Here is a 13,886-nt window from a genome sequence, read left to right as displayed (position 1 = left end):
CAGCACCGCACACAGGCACTACTGGGGTGTTAACTTAAACCTGGCACGCCCAGCTCTCCTGGGCGATAACTTGCCTGCACCAAGGGCCCTCCCGGGAAGGATAGTTCACTCCCCGCGAAAGGGAGGGTCGTGCGGGCCAGAAGGAACCAGAGGTGCGGAGGTGCGCCTGGAAAAGTCGCAGCGGCGCGCAGGCGCACTGGGCTCTCCACCGTGGCTCCTCCGTACAAAGCGCGCTGGGCTATGGACGACTTCCCGATCAGAGCCTTGGCTGGGCTGCCCCTGCCCGTGTGTCCCTACACTCGGTGACTCCGGGTAGCCTTGGTGAACTGATGCGCAGCGCTGCAGGATCCGGCTCCTAGCTCGTGGCGCAACTGGAGTTTGATTCTGGCGCTGCCCGAGGCCCCGCCCCGCGCTTCCCGGTCCCGCCCCGCCAGCCGCCCGCCCTGCGCCAGCTCCAGACCAGCCGCGCTGGAGGTGAGTTGTGGCAGCTTTGCGCTTCTGTCCCTTGCAGGGACGATTTGGGGCGCTTGGGCTCTGACCCTGTCCCGAGCCAGCCCGGTGCCTAGCCTCGCACTCTTGTTGCGTGCTGGGGCGCACGGCGACACTGGCCGTGGGATTGCTCCGGGGAGGTCGGTGGGGTTGCCTCAGCTAGCAGCCGCCTGGGATCACCGCTGGCGCTCGAGGGGGCGGCGCCTCCCGACCCGGAGTGGGGCGCGCTGGCCTTTGGGTACCTGCCCGGCCTTTTGGAGCCGGGGTGCGGCGCAGTACCCTTTTCCGAAGCGTCTCGGGGTAAGATCGGCGGATGGTCTGGCTGGAGGGAGCGGCGATTAGGACCTCTTTATCCTGGTCCTGGAGCGGCAGGTGGCCCTGCTGGTGTTGCAGGGTCTGGGCGTGGGGGAGGGGTCGGGCGCGGCCTTCAGGGACCGCCCTAAGCTCAGGGACCGGCGTGGGTTCCTGATGGCCTGCGGTGTCAGGTCCAGTAGGGCTGGTGGCAGCATCCCGAGGCACATTTGGTCGCGCAGGCACGTGGGGAACCCCGCGCTCCCGGGCCTCGGGGCTGCTGAGTCTGGTCTCCTCACTCGGTTCCTTTGCAACTCTCAAAGGCAACTTTTCGCGGGCGGTCGGGCAGGAGCTGACTGCGCTCAGCTAGCTGACCCGGAGCAGGCCACGTCGCTCGCGTTGACAACGTTCTGTGGCGTCCCCCAGCGCTTGCTTTCCGCAGTTCTTTTCTGAGGATCGGCTCATTTTATTAATGTGTGCAATTAGACCGAGAGCCGGAGACTAATCAGGAATGCTGATCCCCTAGATCAGTGACCTTGGTCGTCACCTGGACTAGGTGGGATCCTAAGCCTCCTTGCGCTTATTTAGTTAAGGTTAGTTTGTTCAGGTTTATTTTTATTCGGTACTTAGTTGTTAATCTTGCTCTCGTACATACATAGCTCTCCAGTAAGTTGTTGGGCCTCTCCATGTTTAATCTGTTTCAGCTTAATTTAAAAAGTTGAGATGTAATAAACAACATCAATATACCTTTTAAAATTCACGAGTCATTGACTTTTAATATAATTATAAAATTATGTCATCATCAACGCTAGCCGGAAGATTTTCCTTGACCCCCACCTCCCCACAAAAACCTTAGACGCCCTCCATCCCCCCCCAGACGTTCGCTCTTTCGGTCCGCTTGGCCTTTCACCCATCGTAAGGGGCCGATAATGAGTGAGAAGACAACTGATGAAACTTTGTTTGTTTTACTGTTACATTTTGGGAAAGGTGCTGAGTTGGGCGCCTGCGGGTAAGATTAAACAGGGTGAACATGGAGGAGTGCCTTGCCTGTATTCTAGGAAGGGGAGGGAATTCGTTTAGTCACCAGCTTCCAGGGGCCTTTGGTTTTGATCTTTCTGAGCCCTAGGGTTGCCTCCTCCATGGGTCGCTGTAGTTGAGTAGCCAAAGTGAGTTCTGCAGCGGTGGTGGTGAGGACTGGAGAGCATGCATGTGTACTAAGGAGAAGTTTAAGTGTGTGTGTGTGTGTGTGTGTGTGTGTGATCTTCACATTTAAAAGCAAGGGATGTTTATTTTTTAGTCCTGGGGCTCCAACTCAGAGCCTCAAGCTAAATTCTACCACTGGGCTCCACTCCCAGCACCTAAAAGTACGTTGAAAATGTTGTCCAGACTGGCTGGGAAGAAAGTACCTCAGAAACTAGGTTAATAATTCTGTGAGTTCTGGAGATCATAAGGGGGTCTCTTCCAGGGAGGATGAGGGGGAAGGGTCTAAATGGGGGGAAAGCAAAGCTTTGGGTTCCTTTTAACGACAGTGTAGTATTCCACTGTCCCCCACTATCCATTTTAGGATTGTAACAGTTTCTGTGGCAGTTGGGACTTTGAGTCTGCATACTTGCAAATGTGTATACACATATGTTGGGAATAGGAGTCAAGTTAGGGTCTCTAAGCGAGTGTTTGTATTACATAGTAATGTCAAATAGATTTCCAAAATAGTTTTTTCTTTTTTAGATTGTACTTCTAAGGACAGGCTCCAAAACCACAGAGAAACCCTGTCTCGAAAAACCAGAAAAAAAAAATAGATTGTACTTCTATCAGCAGTGTGCGTGAGCTTTATACTGGCCTTAAACTACAGTTAAACTTAAACAGGAGGCTTGTAGCAGTGTCCTCTGTTAATTTGAAGTCACAGTCTAATACTTTTGAGGTGTTTCTTAAACATATTTTAATAGTTTTGAATATTGTTATCAAAATATGAAACCTTGTGTGTGTGTGTGTGTGTGTGTGTGTGTGAATTGACATAGGAACTCATGTAGCCCAGGCTGGCCTCAAACTCACTGTCTAGCAGAAGGTAGTTTTGAACTTCCAAGTGCTGGGATTGCGGAGGTGAGCTACCATGTCCAGCTTAGGCACTGGGATGATGCTGGGGTGTGTTTTCATGTGATGCTAATCACATATCATTCCCGCTGTTGGGGATGTTATCTTTTTTTGGAATGGTATGTATTGCTGCAGAAATGACCTTTGTGAGTAATTTTTTCTCTCATTCTTGGTTATTTAGTAGCTGGGGCTTCTCCTTTGCAAGTCTCTGAATCCTTGTTGCATGACTCCCTGTAAAGCCGAGGGACCTCCGAACATAGTATGGACTTGAGTAAAGAAATCTCTAATTGGTAATACAGCAGAGCGAGAGGGTCTCTTGTGTGTTGAAATGCTATTTCTGAAGTTAATGACGAGGTTGACCCTGATATCCTCCTTCTAAATAGACTAAATTGCAATTTCATTGAACAGTCACGTTCAGTTTTTCTTTGTGCGATACTTTGTGGCAAAGGCTCTGAGCCAGGGGCTTTAGGAGACAAAAGAAGGATCTACTTACCGTAAAGCAGTTTGTTTTGTTTGTCCAGGAAGAATATGTAAAATTTAAAGTCAGGCAAAATCCAGCTCAGGACAGCTGAGCTATCCGTCTGGTGTTTATCTATTTGGTGTTTGCGGTGGATGCTCAGGAGTGGTTTCTAAGATGTGTCAGTCTTAGGCCGACCTTTAAGGGATCTCGGGGGAAGTGAGGAACCTCTCTGAGCATCTCTAGGGAGCTGTACGATGGGCAGGCAGGCACTGTAGGCTTCTGGGAAAGTAGAAGTAAGTGGTGTGGGACTCTTTGCTGTTTTTCAAGAAGATGCTAAATCACAGAGCCGACAGAAAGGCAGAGCCACGCTCGAGATTCTAGGAAGAGAGCCGGTTCCTCTCTGCCCACCAGCACTGTGAGGGCTCCTGGTGAGGACCAGAGAAACTGGGGTCCATGTGTGTCTGCTTCGTGTAGCTGGAGCTTGCAGCTTCTTTTCTTTCCCACTGGAATTCAGTGGAAGTTTCCCTAATGGGAGAGCTGGTGAGTAAAGTGATATCCTCTAAGTTTGGTAAATAATGATTATATTGCTATGACATGCAGGGTCCTGATGGAGGAAGCCTGTGTACATAGCAAGTGGGGAGGCGCAAAAGGTCCAGAGCCAGAATAGGAGGCAGGGGTTAGACCTGCCTGCAGTGGGCTCCCAGTGGCTCGTTCTCAGAGACTGGGGGCAGGTATCAGGGATCTGGGTGACAGGCAGGGGACTGTACCTTGAGAACCAGAAGCTCAGGTAAGCAGAGCTGTAGAAGTTAGGCGCCGGTGCCACTGGACATGTGATGGCCATTTGAATGGTAGTTTGAGATTGCCACCTTTGTTCATGGATTTGTGACTGTCAAACCAGCCTGCCCGTGTAAGTAAATACTGTTGTTTTAAGCCCAGAACCCCTGGCTGGAATGTAGGACCTGTTGCTTGCTCTGCGAGCTTTTGGGGAGCTACGGAACTGCTCTAGGCTTCACTTTCCCTTCTGTGAAATGGGTAAGTAGGCTTATAGTCCCAGAGACTCAGAATGTTGGACTGATCAAGGCTGGTCTGGGAGAGACACCTGTCTCCAAATAAAAAAAAAACAAAACAAACAAAACCACACAGGGATAACAAATCATCTTCCTGGAGTTTGTTTTGAAGGTTATACGAGCTAAACTTGCTCCGTTGATCAAGTATGCCCTAGCAGAGGAGGTGGCACTCTGTCTGAGCTATTTCTAAATTCTGAATTTTAAGATTTCAAATTTTCACAGTGCAGTTAGGGCAGACAACAAAAAGTTGAAAGTGAAAACCAAAACACATCCCTTCTTTCTGATCCCAGAGGGCATGGCATCTATTTCTAAGGCTTTGACAGGGCAATCCTGCTGAGGACGTTATACTGCCATTCCCAGCTAGGGCTTGTGTTTCTCTGGAAGGTCTTGGGTATCAGAAGGGAGGCTGGACTCAGTATTGACTATTGCTGGGAGGGCACACAAGGTGTCTCCATGATGACTTAGCATGGTACCCCATGTAGTTGGACTTTGCACATGCAGGGTGGGTAGGGTGGGTTTCCCCCATGGGTTAGTTGGGAGTTCTCCAGGGAGGGAGAGTGGAAGGGGGAGAGGAGAGAGAGAGAGAGAGAGAGAGAGAGAGAGAGAGAGAGAGAGAGAGAGAGAGAACTTTAATGAATTCAGTTCAAGAGACAGCCAGTGTAAAATCTGCAGTGTGGGCTGGCATATAGCAAGGCTTTATGAACAAACCGACTGGAGAATGCCTGCCCTCATTAGGCTGATAATTTTATTTTCCTAGAGTTAGGTTCACATATCACTCTTCTCCCAAAGCAGCCTTTGAGTCTGCACTGAAAACCAGCCCTCCAGCCAGCACCCCCGCAAAGCACGTGGAAACTCCCTTTACAGCCCACTCTCAAAAATTAGGTAATGTCCGTGCTTTAACAGCTGTACAGATGTCAAGGGATGGGGTAGTAAGGGTGTAAGGGTGTCAAAACATTTGCTACCTTATAAAACTGTTTATCTTCTATATTTGATGTCACAGATTTGCCACCCCCCTACTTCCAGGAAGCAATGGAATTGATATCACTGCCCCACTCGCTTCTCTTTTACAATTTTTATTATCTATCTATCTATCTATCTATCTATCTATCTATCTATCTATCCATCCATCCACATCCATCCATCCATCCATCCATCCATCCATCCATCCATCCATCCATCTATATCTTGCTAGCTTTAATTCCTCTAGTTCTTTATATTTTTATGTATAGTATTTCGTCCTTTACAAAACTGGTGATGTAGGGAGCCCAGGTTTGTTGACTGTGCATGGCGTTTTTGGAAGAGGCAACAAAAAAGAACAATGGAATTGGCTTGAGTGAGGGGGAGCTGACCTTGAGGCTCCTGTGACCCCCCCCCTTTCCCCAGGCACTGGAGTAGCAGTTGTCTTTGCCCGGGCAGGTGGGGGGTCCTGAGAAGAGCCAGCAGCACCACCTGATAGATTTTATTTCACACTTAGGCTTTCAGTTTAGACCTGTTTGCTTTTTCCAGTCTTGTACTTTGCATTTGAATGATGGATGCTCGCAGCAAATGCTATTCTCAGTGTGAAGACCCTTGGGACGGCCCAGCTCTAAGCATCTTCTATGGGTGTGCACGCAGAAGGTCATGTTAATAGTCAGCATCCTCATGCTAATTTCATTACAGAAGTAATCAGTTCATTGGAAACAATTACAGTGTGGTGTCAGGAGCCCTTTAGCTCAGAAGAAGATGGCTTTAAAAAAAAATTCATTTAGTTAATGGAATTGGGCAGTGGAGCTTACTCTAGGTCTCTGAAGACACACTAATCCTGTTTGTATTAGCTGAGCCCCGAGGAGTGCAGAACTGCCGTTCTTGTTGGTCTGCCTTGACACACTGCAGATAAAACCACTTACAGTCTTAAAATATAAATGTTGGCTTGATTTGAGACAAGAATATAATCTCAGATTTGTTGATATTTGCATTTCAGTTTGGGTCTCTTAGTAATAGGTTTTCTGTCTCTGTGTTATTTTGTCTCTCTCTATGCACTGCCCCTCCCCCAGTTTGTGACAGAGTCTCCTGGCTGGAGAGCCTCTTGCCTCGGTCCACCATGCCTGCCCTTGCCTGGAAAGCAGTGGGTTGGGATTGCCTCTTCTTCATCACCAAATGCCCCCTCTCTTCCTTTTCCCAAGGAAGCCATAGGTCAAGCCAAGCATCTTTGTATTGTAGTCCCTTATCATCACTACTCTTACTGCTGATATCTAGATTAATTTTGTCCACTTTGAATTTTATGTACATAATATCACAGGACACAACCTGATGTGGGATTCCCCTCTGTATGCTGTGAATATGTTTTTATTACCATTGGTTAATGAATAAAGCTGTTTCGGTCAAAGGCTTAGCAGAGCAAAGCCCAGGTAGGAAATCTGAACAGAGATGTAAACAGAGTCAAGGAGATGCCATGTAGCTGCCAAAGGAGACAGACACCTTAACCAGTAAGCCACAACCTTGTGGCAATACACAGATTAATAGAAATGGGTTAATTCAAGATATAAGAGATAGCTAGAAATATGCTTGAGTCATTGGCCAAGCAGTATTGTAACTAATATAGTTTCTGTGTGATTATTTGGGTCTGAGCAGTCAGGAAACAGTCTCCTACTACAATGACCTTCTATGCCTGGTTTTTCTCCCTCTGTGTTCTATTCCTAAGATTAATCTCCACTGTTGTTCATGCTCGTTGCTGTCTCGTGCTCTATGTTTTGACTATCCTACTCATTATCATCTTCCTGCGATGACATGGGTGGTAGCCTCTTTGAGGCTAATATGAATAATACTGTCGTGATGACTAGTCTTGTCCACCTGATATACTTGGGGAGAGGGAGCCTCAGTTGAGGAATTGCCTCCTCAGATTGCCCTGTGCATATGTTTGTGAGTGTTTGATTGATAACTGATGGGGGAGGGCCCAGCCCACTGTGGGCAGCACCATTCTTAGGCAGGTGGTCCTGGGTTGTTAATGAAAAAAAAAAGAATTAAAAAGGAAAGGATGTGATTGGACCTGGGTTTTGGCACTAGATAAATGAAAAATAATAAAAAGGCATGGAAAGGCCTGCTCCTGGGTATGGTGGAGGAGAATGTTTATGGTAGCTGTGTGGGATAACAGAGACAGAGACAGGGACATCTGGGAGAGTCCAGAGTGGACATAGCCAGACTGAACTGGATCATGTGAGAAGAGGAGAGGGGGGGAGGAGGAGGAGGAGGAGGAGAGGGGAACTAGGTGCAGCAGCCAGGAGGCCCAAGGGTACAAAAAAAGCAGGGAACTAAAATGATTGGATTACATGGGGAAGGGCAGCGCAGCCTCTGGACTGGAGAAGTTTAAGGTAGCGGGTAGGGTATGTCAGCCAGGAGGGCCCTGTAACAGGTAGGGACTGAGGGATGCTGGGAGAGCCTGACCACGTTCACTTTGATTTGTAAAGTAGGTATCTCAGCCATTTGTCCCAGGTTTGAAGCCTAACAGGTTGCATAAGAAAAGTAGATGAGCAAGCCAGAGGAGTGAGCAGTAACCATGACCTCTGCTTTAGTTCCTGCTTTCAGGTTCCTGCCCTGACTTTCCTCAGTGATGGACTGGTACCTGGAAATGTAAGATGAAGCAGACTCTTCCCACCCGTGTTTTCATCACAGCCATAGGGAGGAAAGTGTCGTGAAGCAGTTTTGTGCTATTTTTATTGTTGTTGAGCATACGTGGACATCTATTTTGGAAACATGTCTAGGAATAGGATGGTTGGGCCTGGAGCTGAACTGGAATAGAAACTGGCCAAAGTGACTTTGCTAGTGTCTGCTCCGGATATTGGTGTTTGAGTTCCAGTGGCCCCGCTTTTATATTCTTGCCGATGTTTACAATTGTCTGTGGCCTCATTTTAGCTGTGAAAGTGCATGTTGTTGAATTTTCCAGATGACTAAGGAAGGCAAAAACCCCAAAAGGTTCATGTTCTTTTTACGTTTTAGCATAATGAAACAGAAACCAAAGCAGTTAAGGAGTTCCTCTAGAGGTGGGCATGGCAGAGGTGCCCGCACACCCAGCATTTCATGGAATCGTGAGTTCTGGGCCAATGAAACCCTGCCTCAAAACCGAACACCCAGCCAACCACCAGGAGGCTTTGTATCGGTTATTTATATCTGCTTCTCCGTACTACAAAATTCACCTTGTTTTTTCATTGTTTTCAAGACATTTGTGTCTAATCAAAATAGAAAGAATAGAAATTTATTAGCTAAACCCAACTAATTCTAAGAGTATGATATTCAGTATGTTGTTAGATATGTGTGAAAGCTGATACTCATGCAGTTTCAACTTTTATGTTGTGCTAAATTAATTCATTGATTTTTGCCTCCTGTGGTGACATTTTTCCAGGGGACAGTGTCTGAGTCAGGTTGTGGAATGGGTCCGGAAGAGAGGGGAGGAACAAAGGAGGATAGGAGGAAAGGATGGAGATTTTTACAGAGGGTGGGGCTTGCCAACTCCGGCCAGGTGATGTCAGAAAGAATCTAAGGCATGGAGTTTTTGATCCTGCTTGGAAAAAGGAGCACTTTGCTGCAGGAATGTAACCTGTGGGGCCAGTGTTTAGCATGCTTTGATTCATTTCCTAAGGGCTATTTTGAATTTTTTCCTTCAACTTCAGGGCTCCTGTTTTGTCTTCTCTATTGATTTTGTTTGTTTGTTTCTTCCTCTTTATAGTCCTGGACTTCCCTGGAACTCTGTAGACCAGGTCTGACTTTGAACTCACAGAGAGCCACCTGCCTCTGCAGCCTGAGTGCTGGGATCAAAGGCATGTGTTACCACCTCTCAACATCAGTTGGCTCTTTTTAAGGACTTGTGCCTCTTTAAGAGTGCCATACATGGAGCTGGAGAGATGGCTCAACGGTTTAGAGCACTGGCTGCTCTTCTAGAGGACCCAGGTTCAATTCCCAGCACCCACATGGCAGCTCACAACTGTCAGTAACTCCAGTTCCAGGGCATCTGACACCTTTATACCAATGCACATCAAGTAAAGGTTTAAAAAAAAAAAAAAGAGTGCCATTCACAGTTAGCGTTCAACTGGTGCTTATTCGTTCATGTATTCCCTTGGCCCTTGGAAATTAGTATGAGCAAGGAATGGATGCCTGTGTTCTGAAATGCCTGTGACATACTTGTGAGGAGTGTCCCTGTTGCTTGGTGAGTGTAAATCCTGGGCTACGTAAGAGGGAATCTGGGCTTCAACCTGGGGTGCAGAATCAGAATTTTGTCTCTAGAGACATCCTCTTAACTTCCTTCAGAGCTAGAACTTGGGAATGGGGGTAGTTTGCTGAACCCCTATCAAGGAAAGGATGTTGGAGAGACATGGATGGAAGAAACGTTAGCCCTAGCAGGCGTCCTGGGAACATCAGAAGATATTTAGATAGCCCACGGTAGATGGAACTTTCTGTGCCTTGTTGTTGCTGGTTACCCTGTGAGATTGTCTCTTTTGAGAGGCTGTGGAGGGTAGTTATGGCTCCAGAGCCGGGTTTGGGAATTGTTGGTTGTGCTGGGAATGGCACAAACATAGGGAGGTGCAGGAAGAGACCCTGGCTTATGTTTCTGCAGGAAGGGAGAAGCTAGTCTGTTTTTAATAAGCATTCAGAATTGTTAAAACACATCTGAGCTGTTTTTATCATTAGCAGGAATACATGAAGGTTCTATTTTACCAGTCACTACGGTGGTGGGCCGGGCACTGGCTGGTACCTGCCCTTGCTTCCATCAGCTAGCCCTTACCATTTGAGATTTAAAGTTGTCCCAGTGAAGGCTGACCCCCAGCCACCAAGTGTTCTCTCACTCCTGTCCCCTCACCCCTTTTCTTTGGAGAATTTAGAGCCACAAGGTAGCAGTGCATTGTGTTTCTCCAGTTCAGGAGGGTCTAGATCAGTTTTTTTGGTGAAAAAAGAAACAGACATGATTCATTTTAGAATTCTTGTAGCCATCCTCAAGAAACAAAATTCCCGAGGGTGTTCCCCAGGAAACAGGAAAAGCCAACTTTGTTTTTTGTGGCCCTGCTCCCCAGTTCATCTTACCTGCTGAAGGATTCACAAGTCTCACTGGGACATTCAGTGTCTCCTTGTGAGAGGGAAGCTGTGTCAGCTGGTCACCTCTCAAGGTAAAAAGTGACCAGTTAGAAAACAATAATAACAATAAAACCACCGAAAAATGGAGGACCTGGTAGCACGTGCTTTTTTAATCCCAGCACTGGGGAGGCAGAGGTAGGCATCTCTCTGTGAGTTCAAGATCACTCTGGCCTACAGAGCAAGTCCCTGCCAACCAGAGCTGCTCTGGTGGGGTAAACTGTCACGCCTGCTCCTGCGTTTACAAACCAGCGGGGCCATACAGTCCAGGGGCCATGGACTTTATACAGTGTAGCAGTTAGTTTCTTTCTTTTTTTTTTTTTTTTTTTTTTTTTTTTTGGTTTTTCCAGACAGGGTTTCTCTGTGTTTTTTTTTTTTTTTAAATATTTATTTATTTATTTAATATACAATATTCTGTCTGTGTTTATGTCTTCAGGCCAGAAGAGGGCACCAGACCTCATTACAGATGGTTGTGAGCCACCATGTGGCTGCTGGGAATTGAACTCAGGACCTCTGGAAGAGCAGACAATGCTCTTAACCGTTGAGCCATCTCTCCAGCCCCTTCTCTGTGGTTTTGGAGCCTGTCCTGGAACTAGCTCTTGTAGACCAGGCTGGTCTCGAACTCACAGAGATCCGGCTGCCTCTGCCTCCCAAGTGCTGGGATTAAAGGCGTGCGCCACCACCGCCCCGGCTTCTTGGGATCTTTTAAAGAACAGTGTGGCCATACAGTCCAGGGGCCGTGGACTTTATACAGTGTAGCAGTCAGTTTCTTGGGATCTTTTAAAGAACAGTATGGTGAGCCTCTGGCCTCACTTCTGGTTTGCCCAGATAGCTGAGCCTGCTGTGAGCTTGCCCATCTGATGGAGCCCTCAGGCAGAGTCACTGTTGAGTTGTGATTGCAGTTCAGATGAGGCCTGTGGCAGCAAATCTGAGCGTCTCTCCTTGACTCTCAGTTTGCTAGACCAGCATTTCTTCACCTGCTCCTCCTCCCTGGTGCCCAGCTTTTGGCTGAGAGGATCTGGTTGGGAATAAGGCAGGCCTTAGGCACTTGGAACTCTGAAGTCTCAACTCCATTCTCTTCTGCTGGACATGTGTCCTTTGCTTTTCTGTCTTTGACAAGGAACTCAACAACTGTCATACTGAGAGGGGTTAGCACATTTTTGGTGATTTCGGAGTGAATGCTGGGAGCCCTTGGGAAGGACAGTCAGGAAGGGGGGACCATTCCTAAGACTCCCTAGAAAGATCTCAAGGGTTGCCTTGTTTCCTGCAGAGAAAGGGGCCACTACTCTCGCCAGCCCACATGGACCAGGGAAGTAGACTCTCAAGAAGTGACAAATGGGTCTCAGGGATGGTTTCCTAGCTGGCCACTTCTATTGAGTTCTCCCCTATCTCTGAGCACTTTTAACCTGCTTTGGCTTTATCTGTCTGAAAAATGGGAATGGTGAGGCTACCTCACTGCTGTGCGATAATCCTTCTGTACGTTTTGAATATCTGTTCCTCTAATAAAGCTGAATTGGCCTATAGTCAGGCAGAATAAGGCTAGGAGGGAAAGCCAACCAGAGATACAGAGAGAAAGAAGGGTAGAGTCAAAGAGATACAAACAGCTGCCAGAGGAACAAGACACTAGAGGACAGGTAAAGCCATGAGCCATGTGGCAAAATATAGATGAATAGAAATGGGTTAATAATAAGCTAGTTAATAATAAGCCTGGGCTATAGGCTGAGCATTCTGTTATTAATATAAGTTTTTGTGTGATTATTTGAAACTGGGCAGTCGGGACAAAAGAAAAGCTATGCCTCCGATTACACGTCACAGCAGACCTGAGGGGATCAGTGAGGTAGTGAATTGTGGACCTTAGGCTCACAGGGAACATTGTTGAGTGTTGCCGAGGAACTAGTGAAGGCATTGATTCCTGGGTTGAGGAAAGATAAGATCTTTTTCTTAGGATAGTCAAATTGGTGCTTGATACAACTATTCTGAGATCTGTGGGGGTCGGGGGGACTGGAACAGGGACTCTAGGGGACTGCAGGTTGAGCAGAAGCTTTGATGGGGCTTCCCAGGTCAGTGGTGTAAGCCATTCAGTGTTTCTAGAGAATCTGCATAAACACAAGTGATAAATTCTTGACTCCCCTGCTTACCTGTGTTTGGGCCTGTAGTTGAAGGAGAGAACAATGATTTGTTACATTTATTCCCTGAGGGCTGACAGAGGTAGCATCCTCCTTTCAGCCAAATACAGTGTTCAGATGAGGAATCCCAGGAGGGCCCAGTCCATTGTGGGTGGGGCCATTCCTGGGTTGATGATCCTGGGTTCTATAAGAAAGCAGGCTGAGCCGGGCGGTGGCACACGCCTTTAATCCCAGCACTCGGGAGGCAGAGGCAGGCGGATCTCTGTGAGTTCAAGACCAGCCTGGTCTACAAGAGCTAGTTCCAGGAAAGGCTCCAAAACCACAGAGAAACCCTGTCTCGAAAAACCAAAAAAAAAAAAAAAAAAAAAAAAAAAAAGAAAGCAGGCTGAACAAGCCATGGAGAGCAAGCCAGTAAGCAGCACTCCTCCATGATCTCTGCATCAGCTCCTGCCTCCGGTTCCTGCCCTGCTTGAGTTCCTGTCCTGGTTTCCTTCAATGATGGACTATAATATGGAAGTGTAAGACAAATAAACCCTTTCCTCCCCAAGTTCCTTTTGGTTATGGTGTTTTATCATACCAATAGAAACCCAAAGACAGAGATTAAGTAATATTTATCAAGATATTTTAATTGGTGTTTAAAGAAAATCTTCAGGCCTTGGTCAGATTTCCAGGCAGCCACTAAGACTAAGGAGTCCAGCCAAACCAGGCACTTAAAAAGATTTCTACTTCCCACTAGGTGGTAGTGGCACACGTGTTTAATCCTAGCACTCGGGAGGCAGAGACAGGCAGATCTCTGAGTCTGAGGCCAGTCTGGTGTACAGAGTGGGTTCCAGGACAGGCTCCAAAGCTACAGAGAAACCCTGTCTCGAATTAAAAAAAAAAAAAAGAAAAAGATTTCTAGTTCCCATCACATTGGCAGACAGTTACATTTCCTGGTTTTGCTAGGAGCCTGGCCTGCCAGTTAAGTTTATAACCTTGATCCTTGTCTTATCCCCTACCAGTTAGACATTAATCACACACCTGTACAAAGACCTGGCTGGACGTCGTCTTCTGTGAACTCACTTTTGTTTTCCTCAAGGTCTTCTAAAGGTCAGGCAGACTGGTAACTCGGTTCTTGTCTCCCTGTGCCCCAGAGCAGCTGGGCAGAAGGTGAAACTGGAAAAGGAGAGAGGCAGACGTTATTTTCTGTTTGTTTGTCATGGTTAACTGAACGTTCTCTGAGAGTAAACCTGTACCCCTGCTCACTCCTTCAGACCGCTGCAGGGCTAA

At 47.3% G+C, this 13,886-nt stretch overlaps 1 protein-coding gene across 2 annotated transcripts in view; it reads left to right on the top strand.

Moving 5' to 3' along the window:
• Positions 1 to 454: 454 nt before the first annotated feature.
• Kank1 (KN motif and ankyrin repeat domains 1) overlaps positions 455 to 13,886 on the top strand; it is a 194,041-nt gene continuing 180,609 nt past the window's right edge. Inside the window, exon 1 of one of the 2 annotated variants that reach the window (XM_057777958.1) lies at positions 455 to 474. The gene's annotated coding sequence lies outside the window, so the exon portion shown is untranslated. Of the gene's footprint in view, positions 475 to 622; positions 790 to 13,886 lie in introns of those variants that run through there. The other variant, XM_057777957.1, reaches the window with a different exon arrangement.

The sequence above is a fragment of the Chionomys nivalis genome, chromosome 8 (genome assembly GCF_950005125.1).
Source record: "Chionomys nivalis chromosome 8, mChiNiv1.1, whole genome shotgun sequence".
In the NCBI taxonomy this organism is placed as follows: Eukaryota; Metazoa; Chordata; class Mammalia; order Rodentia; family Cricetidae; genus Chionomys; species Chionomys nivalis.
This window is presented reverse-complemented; position numbering and strand designations above follow the sequence as displayed.